This window comes from Phalangium opilio, unplaced genomic scaffold (assembly GCF_054372755.1).
Source record: "Phalangium opilio isolate 3A_F unplaced genomic scaffold, DU_Popi_V2 ptg000041l_1, whole genome shotgun sequence".
NCBI lineage: Eukaryota > Metazoa > Arthropoda > Arachnida > Opiliones > Phalangiidae > Phalangium > Phalangium opilio.
Genome location: NW_028324165.1, coordinates 1,058,784 through 1,070,599, shown reverse-complemented (window position 1 = coordinate 1,070,599; position 11,816 = coordinate 1,058,784). Strand labels below are relative to the sequence as shown.

General features: G+C 35.5%; 1 long non-coding RNA gene across 2 annotated transcripts in view; it reads right to left on the bottom strand.

Annotated features, from left to right (window-relative positions):
* The window catches only part of LOC149679196 (uncharacterized), a 39,921-nt gene extending 35,160 nt beyond the window's left edge, over positions 1-4,761 (bottom strand). Inside the window, exons 1-2 of one of the 2 annotated variants that reach the window (XR_016365705.1) lie at positions 4,629-4,761; positions 4,368-4,434 (exon numbers count right to left, since the gene is read on the bottom strand). This is a non-coding gene — a long non-coding RNA (uncharacterized LOC149679196). Of the gene's footprint in view, positions 1-4,254; positions 4,435-4,628 lie in introns of those variants that run through there. The other variant, XR_016365704.1, reaches the window with a different exon arrangement.
* Positions 4,762-11,816: the final 7,055 nt, after the last annotated feature.

Sequence of the window (11,816 nt, the reverse complement as noted above, 5' to 3'; positions counted from 1 at the left end):
TTACTCATTACGATTAAACTTAATTACTCATTACGATTAAACTTAATTACTCATTACGATTAAACTTAATTACTCATTACGATTAAACTTAATTACTCATTACGATTAAACTTAATTACTCATTACGATTAAACTTAATTACTCATTACGATTAAACTTAATTACTCATTACGATTAAACTTAATTACTCATTACGATTAAACTTAATTACTCATTACGATTAAACTTAATTAATCATTACGATTAAACTTAATTACTCATTACGATTAAACTTAATTACTCATTACGATTAAACTTAATTACTCATTACGATTAAACTTAATTACTCATTACGATTAAACTTAATTACTCATTACGATTAAACTTAATTACTCATTACGATTAAACTTAATTACTCATTACGATTAAACTTAATTACTCATTACGATTAAACTTAATTACTCATTACGATTAAACTTAATTACTCATTACGATTAAACTTAATTACTCATTACGATTAAACTTAATTACTCATTACGATTAAACTTAATTACTCATTACGATTAAACTTAATTACTCATTACGATTAAACTTAATTACTCATTACGATTAAACTTAATTACTCATTACGATTAAACTTAATTACTCATTACGATTAAACTTAATTACTCATTACGATTAAACTTAATTACTCATTACGATTAAACTTAATTACTCATTACGATTAAACTTAATTACTCATTACGATTAAACTTAATTACTCATTACGATTAAACTTAATTACTCATTACGATTAAACTTAATTACTCATTACGATTAAACTTAATTACTCATTACGATTAAACTTAATTACTCATTACGATTAAACTTAATTACTCATTACGATTAAACTTAATTACTCATTACGATTAAACTTAATTACTCATTACGATTAAACTTAATTACTCATTACGATTAAACTTAATTACTCATTACGATTAAACTTAATTACTCATTACGATTAAACTTAATTACTCATTACGATTAAACTTAATTACTCATTACGATTAAACTTAATTACTCATTACGATTAAACTTAATTACTCATTACGATTAAACTTAATTACTCATTACGATTAAACTTAATTACTCATTACGATTAAACTTAATTACTCATTACGATTAAACTTAATTACTCATTACGATTAAACTTAATTACTCATTACGATTAAACTTAATTACTCATATCGATTAAACTTAATTACTCATATCGATTAAACTTAATTTCTCATATCGATTAAACTTAATTTCTCATATCGATTAAACTAAATTTCAAATTGCAATATCTGTATGAATTTCTAATTTCTCGCTCTTTTTGATTCTGCAAGAGAATTAAGGATTTTGCATAAATGCATTTTTATTTTAATACTGCGAAGCATATCGATAAAGCGGCCGGCCTTTAATGAGAATTTGCATTTGTAAGTAGACTTTTCTTCTATAAATATAAATTTCGTAAACAACTATTTGAATTTTTATGACCCTTTTCTATTATCTATCGCCGTGGTTCTAATATTTAGGGACCATTATATTAATTTAGATGAGAAAATTAATGTTATATTAACTAAAAGTCATTTAGTTAATGACTTTTTCCGAGGGGTCGGACGTTTGTCAAAATCCCGTAGAGTTCGTTTGAAATCTGTTTGAAATTTCTCTCGAAAATCTCGAAATCCCGAAATTTCACGTCATTTCACGTCAAAATCTAAAAATTCCAAAATCTCACGTTAAAATCTAAAAATCCCAAAATTCCTATTTTAAAATCTGAAAATCCCGAAATCTCACATTAAAATCTAGAAATCTCGAAATCATAACGTAAAATCTCGAAATCTCACCCTAAAATATCAAAATCTGAAAATCTCCACGCTTACAATACACGTTTTGCATCTATTTAAGAGAGGAAGACACTGCATCTCGCTTTTTTGGCTCCTACGCTATGTAAGAGTTCTGTATTACAAATTAGTTTTTCTCGATTTTTCTCCAGTATTCATTACGGTAAATTAAAACAAATTTAAAGTCTAAAACCTAAACCTACATTTCAAAGTCTCGAAATATTCTTTGAACACCGGAAGTTAATAGTAAATCTTGATATCCCCTGCAAATTCCTAAAATTTCATCAAATATCTGAAAATCTCCTCGAAATCTAAAAATATCCTTCAAAATCTGAAAATCCTGAACAAAATCCCGAAATCTTCTTCGAAATCTGAAAATCTCCCTTAAAATCCCGAAATCTTAAAATCTTGGACTAGATATCCAGATTTCTAAAATCTTAGTCAGAATCTCAAAATCTGGGGCAAAATCTTGAAATCTCAAAATCCCGTACACTAAAATGCCGAACGTCCGAGCCCTCGACTTTTTCACTCTAGTATATAAACGACAAAACGATATATATTTTTAGGTCAACCTCAGGTTATATTTATACCTTTTCCCGAACGCTTCTGATTTCGGCTGATTCTAACACGGATAAACAGGTTAAAATTTCGAAATCTACGAACGTGTTTCGGTCGAGTCACAAGTGTTTACATAAGTCTATTATGTAAGGTCCCCATAAGTATGAGTCCCCAATTAGGTCCTATACTACCGGCATTGTACTCGTATTAACATTTTGAAAATTTGGCGGGTACGATAAAAGCGCCATCTATAATTCCTAGGCTGTTTGCTTATACCGGAAGTTAGGATAGGACTTTCAACTTTTTCACCAATTGGGGAATGGTGGCGGGTACCGTTGACATTGCTGTTTATTTAGTAAAATCATGTCACATACTTTAAATATAACGGCGGAGACAAATAAAAGCGGTCACTATCATCTTTACGTGGAGGATTAACTTAAGTTACAAGATGAAAACAAGCTACACTTTCAGTTAAAGGGGCTGGCCGAAGATGCTGGGGTGAAGGGGGGGGTCAAACTGTTGGTTAGCATATTGCTTACCCGCCCACCGCGACGGTGGCGCCATTTCTTATGGCCAAAGAGCTGGGTGTTTTCCCCCTGAACTAAGGGCGGACTTCACCCCAACAGCGCCGGTTAGCCCCTTTAACTGACTGAAGTAATGGATCTGGCAGATTTTCTTGATAAGACTTTAAATGGCAAGGCAATGTTCAGATTAAACATCTTTAACGGTGTTAAGAGGATAATCTAATAGATAATCTAGATACTTTTCGTGCAAATTGTTTTCTACTAACCTTGAATACATTCTACCTCTTTATGTGTTAATTAAATGCGCTTCTTCATTTAATACTACTTTAGTTTAGGCTAATACCTCCCAGCTCCATTCCTGGCCGCCGCCATTTTTAAACCTGCCTACGATTCAATCTTTAAGACCAAAGAGAGTATAGGGGAGGAGTTGAAACTCCCCCGCTCCACAAGGCTAAATTACGATGTTGCCCCTAAATTATACTAGTGGTACGAGGGAGTTTCCGGCTCATTCGCGCCACCTACGATACCATTTAATGTCTCCGACGGAAATGCCTCGGTACTGCGCTCCCCTATACTCTCTTTTTTAAGACTAAGACATGCGCAATAAGAAATTCGATTACGTCAGCTCCGCTTTGTGGTACCTCCAGAGTCCGACAGGGGGCGATGAAATTTCCTTACCTGCTTCCTTCATTAGGGGCATTTGCTATTGACTTAAATTGACTTTGTTTCTGACTTATGGGGACCTTACATAATAGACTTATGGTGTTTAGTATAAGTGAAAAGTGAGTGAATGGTAGAATTCTTTCTTAGAAAGAAAGGGTAAGTATTTCACTAAGAAACCTGTTTTAAATTCCAATGTTAAACATTTGCCCGTGAAACTCTTCTAATGTTGGGTCACAAAAATCGAGGATGCCCATTTCCAGACAATATTCGAGAATCAGAGCCCAATTCCGTACAAATTGTATGGCCCATTTCAGGAATAAATGGAGGGGTTGGAATGGCTAAGGGGGCTCAAAATTTTCGCGTGACTGTGGACACATAAGGCGGGAACCACTTCTTCGGAAAACATAGTATAAGCCTTTTCTTTATGCTCTTTAAGATCTTATGGGGTTAAGGTGGAGTGTTTGATTCTTATTAGAGGGGTTAAGTATAAGGCAAACACCTATCTCTTTTTTCACTGATGATTCATCCTCGCAAACGCTAGACTAGATGTTAGAATGCAGTCAGTTGTGCGGGGTTAAGGCCTTTTTAGCGGAAACGAGGGGCTTATAAAATTTCTGAATCAAAAGTGACCGCGGTTGTTGGTATTTGTCAAGTGAGAGTAAAAATAGATTCGAATTCAAATTTTAATATTCAACATAATATTCAATCTTATTCATAAATTTTCACAAACTTTTATAGGGGTAAAAAATAAGAAATTGAGCAAGACAATTAAACTTACATCTAAGGCAGGTTTGCAATTTATAACGTCTTTGAAATGGCTCCTCAATAGGATTACCTCCTACAGCCTTTAAGATTTTAAAAATTAAATTTAGGGGTTTGTTAGGTTAAAAGCGTGCAATTATGCACTAAAAAATAATGTTCAAAAATGGAAAGTTAAGATTTTTTAAAATGAATCAATCCGTCAACCATAATCTAAGTTCTTTAACAATAGTTTCAAGCCAGTTAATCAATAGTTTCAAGTTTTTTTTTAATTTCTTACGCCAAGTAGCTCCTCTTCCATATTCTTCATAGAGGTTCAGGATCTTTTTTCTTCTTCTCGATTTAAGGGTTTTTCTTCAGGATCTTTTTTTTTCTCTTTCGCGATTTAAGGGTTAATTATGTTTTTATTTTTCTCTCGCGATTTAATAATTCGCGCGCTCTCTTCTTCTAGGGGTTAAAATATTCAACTTGATGAAAAATAAAGGTATCAAATGAATAAAAATAAAAGTGTCGAATGAAAAATAAAGGGTTCGATTTAAAATAATCTCCGTACGACTTTAGGATTTCTTTAGGGTGAGCCGACAAGGGTCTCGTTTAGACATTTCAGGTATCGACTGACGATGGGACAGGAGGGACTTCGTATATATAACTTCTAGTTTCTCGCAAGGATTTCTGGGATAATGACGTTTGTTGATTGACTTCGGTTTGGCGAATAGTGGACCATATTTATGACGTAACCGGGCGTATTCATGTTAACAGCGAATGGGCAAAACTTTTTGTTTTGGGACCAAATACGGATTGGTCAGTTTAAGGGTTAAAAAAATGTTCTAGAAGTTTCTCGGGCCAGGTACCAGGATAGTGACTCAAGGTCTGGTTGCTTGGGGGTCTAAATAAGCGTAGTATTTCTCTGGTTTCTTGGAAAAAGTTTTGTTGCTAGGTATTTCATTTTGCACTGTGGATACTGGGGTATAGGATAGTTTTAGAAAGTTCGCTGTCAATTTTGATGGGCTATTTCCTCTTTCATTGTAGTTATTTTTGGAAACCGTGAATTTCTTTTCAGTTTGTTTTAAAGGGATAGGTTTAAGTTTAAAGTGGTAATATTAGGTTTATAGGGGTAATTTAAGTTATTTCGTTGTTAATTTAAAGATTAATAGGGACTTGGCAATTCGGGCTTAACTCCGCCCCCAGCGCCATTATGGTATGTTTTTTAACAGAATGAAAGCTATATAAGCCCCTCCTCCTGGTATGTTTTTTAGCACTAGTGGAAGGTAGACTGACGTTGCATGACGTAGTACTGCCAAGTCCCTATTGTAAATTTAATTCGATTTTTGTGTTAAGATGGTTATAATAGCTCCTCCCCCATCGTCTGCTTTGCAGTCTGCTGAGGGCGGGAAAGTACAGGCCTAAAAAGTGTGCTCAGCTAGTCAGCATGGCCAGTCAAGGCAATCCCTAAATTACCGCCAACTTGGGATCTGCCGAAAGTAAAAAACTCTACAAAACTCTACAATAGTACTTTTTCCACTATGTGTCGTCTGCTAGATAACACCCTTTGGCTAGATTGACTTGGCTTTCGACCTAGGCGGTAAAATAGAGTAGTAATTCGACAAATCAAAAAACTAGGCGGTAAAATCCAAAAAACCATGATCAAAGCTAAATAACGACTTCATTTGAATATAATAACTCAAGACCATTTAAATACGTTTAAATATTACAAATCAAAGTAATTAAAACGTTTCTCTCAACAAAAAACCCTGCGAAATAGTGGTGGTACAGTAGTGTTTTTATTTTCGGCATATTTCGAGACCAAAAAATATAAATTAAAGCTAGTTAACGATTTGAACAAGTTTAAATTAATTTTATAAATGCTCTCTCAAATTTTTCGGGCATTTAAACCTCACTTAATTGGAATAGCTATAAATTAACTCCTACATTGTCTAACGCAATGCCATTTAAACACGTTTAAATAATACTAATCAACGTAAATTCGAACGTTTACTCTCATAAAATAACAGCGCGAAAACTTAGCGGTAAAATTGTCTCTTCACTTTCGGCATTTTCCAAAAGAAAGAAAAACACTAATTAAAACTTCTACTGGTTCTATCCAGCCATTTAACGCAAAAAATTAAATTTCGGCAATTTCTAGAAAAACCCTAATTAAAGCTAACTAACTACTTAAGATAATTGTTTTCAAATACCAAATCGTTTTGCCCGTTGTACCGAACCACGTAGCACATAAATTGACAACAATGACGATTAAAATAATTTTACAATTAACTTTAATCATTCTCGGCGTATTAATATTCCAATTTAAACATCAATTCAGTAGAGAATTCGCTTAATACCGACCAAGTTTCATCATCGTCTAATGCAAATGCCTTTACACACCTTTAATCATTAATTACCAAATTTAATTATACTTAAATGACTTCGTTACGATTTATCTGATTCATATAACCCGCTACGTGCCTGTCCAAACCAGACGGTAATTTAGTGTATGGTCACTTTCGGCATTTTACAAAAATCACGTCAGTTGCCTACTCTAGAGCCTAGATCTAGGCAACCCCATCCCTATCGCCGTGAAGCAAATCAATAGAAAAATGGCTGTCCAAAACCAGGCGGTAATTTAGTGTATGGACACTTTCGGCATTTTACAAAAATCACGTCAGTTGCCTACTCTAGAGCCTAGATGGCAACCCCATCCCTATCGCCGTGAAACAAATCGATAGAAAAATCCCTGTCCAAAGCAGGCGGTATCAAGGAGGGAGGGTAGTTTAGTTAGGTTTATTTAGTTTCTGAAACGGACTTAAATAACCTACTTTAATTGCGACGTTTATTGGAGTTTTGGAACTCTTAAATTTTACCATACAAAATGTTCTTCCGAAACTCACTATTTTACCCCTAAAAGCGGAAGCGAATTTAGCCAAAAGTCTTAAAATGTTTTAGCAGACGACGCATAGGACTATTTCTATTATTTTAGAATTGAGTGTCACTATTCTCACCCCCCGGGTAGAAATAGGCGGAAGCCTATTCGTACCCTAGGTGAAAATAGCGTAGAGGCTATATCCACCCTACCACGTGACTAAGAATTGAGGTAAGGGCTGCTGTAGGGTGAAAATAGCAGTATATTTTCACCACCCGGTGAAGTCTACCCCGGATGAACATAGCGTCGAGGCTATATCCACCCTACCACGTGACTAAGAATTTAAGTAAGGACCTGCGACTGGCGTCCCGCAACAGGGTCCTGTTGTTTTGGGTGCCGGGTCATAGCGGATATCATGGCAATAGAATTATATCGGTTACGGGGAGGGTGACATTAAACTCCGCCCATTCGCCATTTTGGAGGCAGAATTTAACATGAGCTCTATAGCCACCAGAAGGTGACTCCATCTGTTGGCTTGTTAATTTCATTGGCTGAAAAACCAATGACGTCTCACCCCCTCAGCAAATATAACTCTATGAGCAAGCCAATAGATTTGCTAAAAAGGGGGCGGAGGCCAAGTTCTTGGGGCCGGTGCCTGTCGTCCCCATCCCCTACGGACGGGTACGTCAAACGGAGTTTGCATGACAGGCTGAAAACCAGCTCTGGCATAACATGGAGGGCCAGAGACAGACAAAAATGTTTGTCAATGTCTGGTCACTTAGGAACTGGAGCTTGTCAGGAAGTGATTGAGGTAGGTCATAGATTAAGGATAAAGCGACGCCTGGTAAGGCGCTGCTATCAAAGGCTTAGTAATGCAGACTAAATAATAATAAGATGGAAGTCTGCAAAATTAACCGAGATAATCAATTCTCGCTTCTCGTTAACTAGCTCGAGCTGTAAGTTTCTCTCAGTAGCATTACAAAGTATGGGTAGTGACGTCAGACTTATGGAACATAAATTTATGGTACAAATTTTATTTCATTATAAAGCAAACAACGCTAAAATTAAAAATCTAAATAATAATATCACTTGTTAAATAATTTAGTAACAATTAAAATAATTTAAAAATAAAATTAGTGAATAAATAAATAAAAAATGTATGTACACTTAAAATAATTTAAAAATAAAATTAATGAATGAATAAATAAAAAATGTATGTACACTTAAAATAATTTAAAAATAAAATTAATGAATGAATAAATAAAAAATGTATGTACACTTAAAATAATTTAAAATAAAATGAGTGAAAAAACTTTTTGCCATTGATCAGAAGGCTTTCCGCATTATCTTGATTTTTTTCCCATTCAGCAATCATGAATTCGATTTCTAAATCCAACTAGAAACATATTTCACATTAGATTGATTGCGAGTGACTAGTATTTAACATAGTTACAAATTTTTGGAACAATTAACAGTAATTAGGGCTAAGTGTAGAGTGGAAATAAACAAACAAAGCCTTAAAAGGAAAAGTTCAGGTAACGTTACTTTATACCTTAAAAGAATGGCATTTTTCAGATAAGCCAATCTTCTCCCATGTGTCGCTCAAGGTTTTCTGGGATTCAGCTAGCATTAGGTTACCTTCTCGACAAGATTGAAACTACGAAAAAGAAAAACTGATACTTCAGAAACGTTTGGGAGATAATTTGTAGCTACGTGAGAGACTAAACAATTTTTATGTCTACTAAAACGTTCATTATTAAGTATTATCAGTCAGAATTAAGGGCATTACATTGCTGACTCTCTTAGAAATGATTTCACTGCACATTCAAGTAATCAAAAACCCATCCCCAAATTAAAGAAACACCTAGCTTTACAACTTAAAACTACAGAGGTTGGTACGCTGTTATAATAAATTCCAACCTAGCAGATCCGATAATGGTAAAAGGGGTTAAGTTTAATATGATTTATAAGTACAATTTTCGCTACTGGCTAAGACGAGAGTAGTAGAAAGAAACTAAAATAGCAATATTGTACAACAGGTGGCAATAAACAAGCATTAATTTGGAAAAGGCAGCAGTATTTTGGATTAAAACCTATCAAATTTAGTAATTTTTAATGAAGGGGGTATTTTATTCGGTTGATAATAACAAAAACGGACTCATTTACCCAGGATTGCTGTCGTCCTTCTCCAGCTCGCTATTAAATTCATGCACAGCACCCAAAATATTTGTCTACAATGACAGTTTTTATTAATAGATCTTCGCTTTGATGACGCCATAATCAAACTTAACTTTATTAGTTAAATATTCGGCAAAAATATTTTTGTAGTAAATTTCACGAGTCAAATCGATAACTAAACTGAATCATGAACGGTTACGCGTTTTTATATTCAACCGCCTCCGAATGCGCATGGCTTTCGCGAATCTTATTGGTCAACAAATCTTCAAACTTCATAAATGCAGGGATGGAAATAACCAGCGTGGGAAATAATGCCGTGGTGCAACCGTGCAGGGCAAATGATCAGATTAAAAATGAAATCGAAAGGGGTCACTGGTCCACAGGACTGCTGAGGATTTTTAAAAATTTTCTTGATTCTTGAATATTAGGATCTCGGCGTTTTCAACTACAAATTAGTAAAGTAGTCCAGGAATTAACTGAAATATTTTAATTATTCACTTTTTTAGCTTAGCAGACGACGTGCCCTGGTCAATGGTCATAGACCACTTTAATTAATTCATGGCCAACTTAGATTACCGGTGGTAGAAGACCTGCCAGCTTTACCCGAGCCCCATGTTAAAAACGACTAGCAACTTTCGCCGTTAGGTGCGCTACCAACCCAGTTTTCCTCCTAATACTTTTTCTATGGAGAAATGCGCCGTTTAGAATTAAGCCTCGGTCTTGAAGGAAGTTTACAATAAAATTAAGTGGCGCCGTTGGACGAAGGCTTAGGTTTTCCGAGAAATTTAATTTATCCGCCTTAAAAACAACTCCAACTTTGAATGTTGATTCCTAGTCAAATAACGGACGGAAAATTATGAAATTGGTCTCAAAATATAAATTAAAACTTACTTGACTTCTCATTTAAAATTCGGCCACGAAAAAAATCGGTAAATATATTACAAATGCTCTTAAACCGAGTCCACTTCCGAATTTTTTTCCCCATAAAAAAGCATTATGAAGAAAACTGGGTTGGTAGCGCGCCTAACGGCGAAAGTCGGAACTAGGGGCGATTTTGCTAGTCGTTTTTTAACATGGGGCTCGGGTAAAGCTGGCAGGCCTTCTACCACCGGTAATCTAAGTTGGCCATGATAAATTAGTCGGACTATTTTCACCCGGGAGGGGGTACGCTACCACTCTCTTTAAATTTTGAGTGTCACCGGGTAGAAATAGGCGGAAGCCTATTCCTACCCTAGGTGAAAATAGCGTAGAGGCTATATCCACCCTACCACGTGACTAAGGATTGAGGTAAGGGCTGCGGTAGGGTGAAAATAGCGTGGCTGCTATTTTCACCGCCCGGTGAAGTGAAAAGTCTACCTCGGGTAAACATAGCGTAGATTTTATTTCCACCCTACCACGTGACTAAGAATTTAGCTAAGGACCGCGGGAGGGTGAAAATAGCTTGGGCGCTATTTTCACCGCCCGGTGAAGTGAAAAGTCTACCTCGGGTAAACATAGCGTAGATTTTATTTCCACCCTACCACGTGACTAAGAATTTAGCTAAGGACCGCGGGAGGGTGAAAATAGCTTGGGCGCTATTTTCACCGCCCGGTGAAGTGAAAAGTCTACCTCGGGTAAACATAGCGTAGATTTTATTTCCACCCTACCACGTGAATAAGAATTTAGCCAAGGACCGCGGGAGGGTGAAAATAGCTTGGGCGCTATTTTCACCGCCCGGTGAAGTGAAAAGTCTACCTCGGGTAAACATAGCGTAGATTTTATTTCCACCCTACCACGTGACTAAGAATTTAGCTAAGGACCGCGGGACGGTGAAAATAGCTTGGGCGCTATTTTCACCGCCCGGTGAAGTGAAAAGTCTACCTCGGGTAAACATAGCGTAGATTTTATTTCCACCCTACCACGTGACTAAGAAATTGAGATTCCGCAAATTTTAAAAACGTTAACCCTTGTTTTATATATTTTATAATTTTCAATAAGTTAGCCATACGTTTAAAGATTACGCACTATAAATATGGAAATTATTACGATAAGTTCACAAAAGGCTAGTAAACCTAAAACAACTTACCAGAAGCTAACTTTGGACACCATAGGTTAACTTTAGACCATGTTAGTATTATTTTGGACACTCAATGTCATTTTGGTAAAAACTTACTTTTATATTTAAACTATAGAAACTGTTCATTTTGGGAGAACTTTTGAATGCATAAAAAGATCGTTATATAGACATATAAATTTATTGGATGTTTCACCTTTCTGGTTGGCAGTTGAAAACACTTTTATGATGCTGATAGGCGTGTTAGCTATCAACGTCATATCATTCTGTCTCTTTGCTCATTGTTAACTACATACCAGGGTCCAGTGGGAGGGATACACAAATAGGTCAGAAAATCTCTGGGTCAGGGCTGTTTAAAACACTCATTGCTCCCAGCG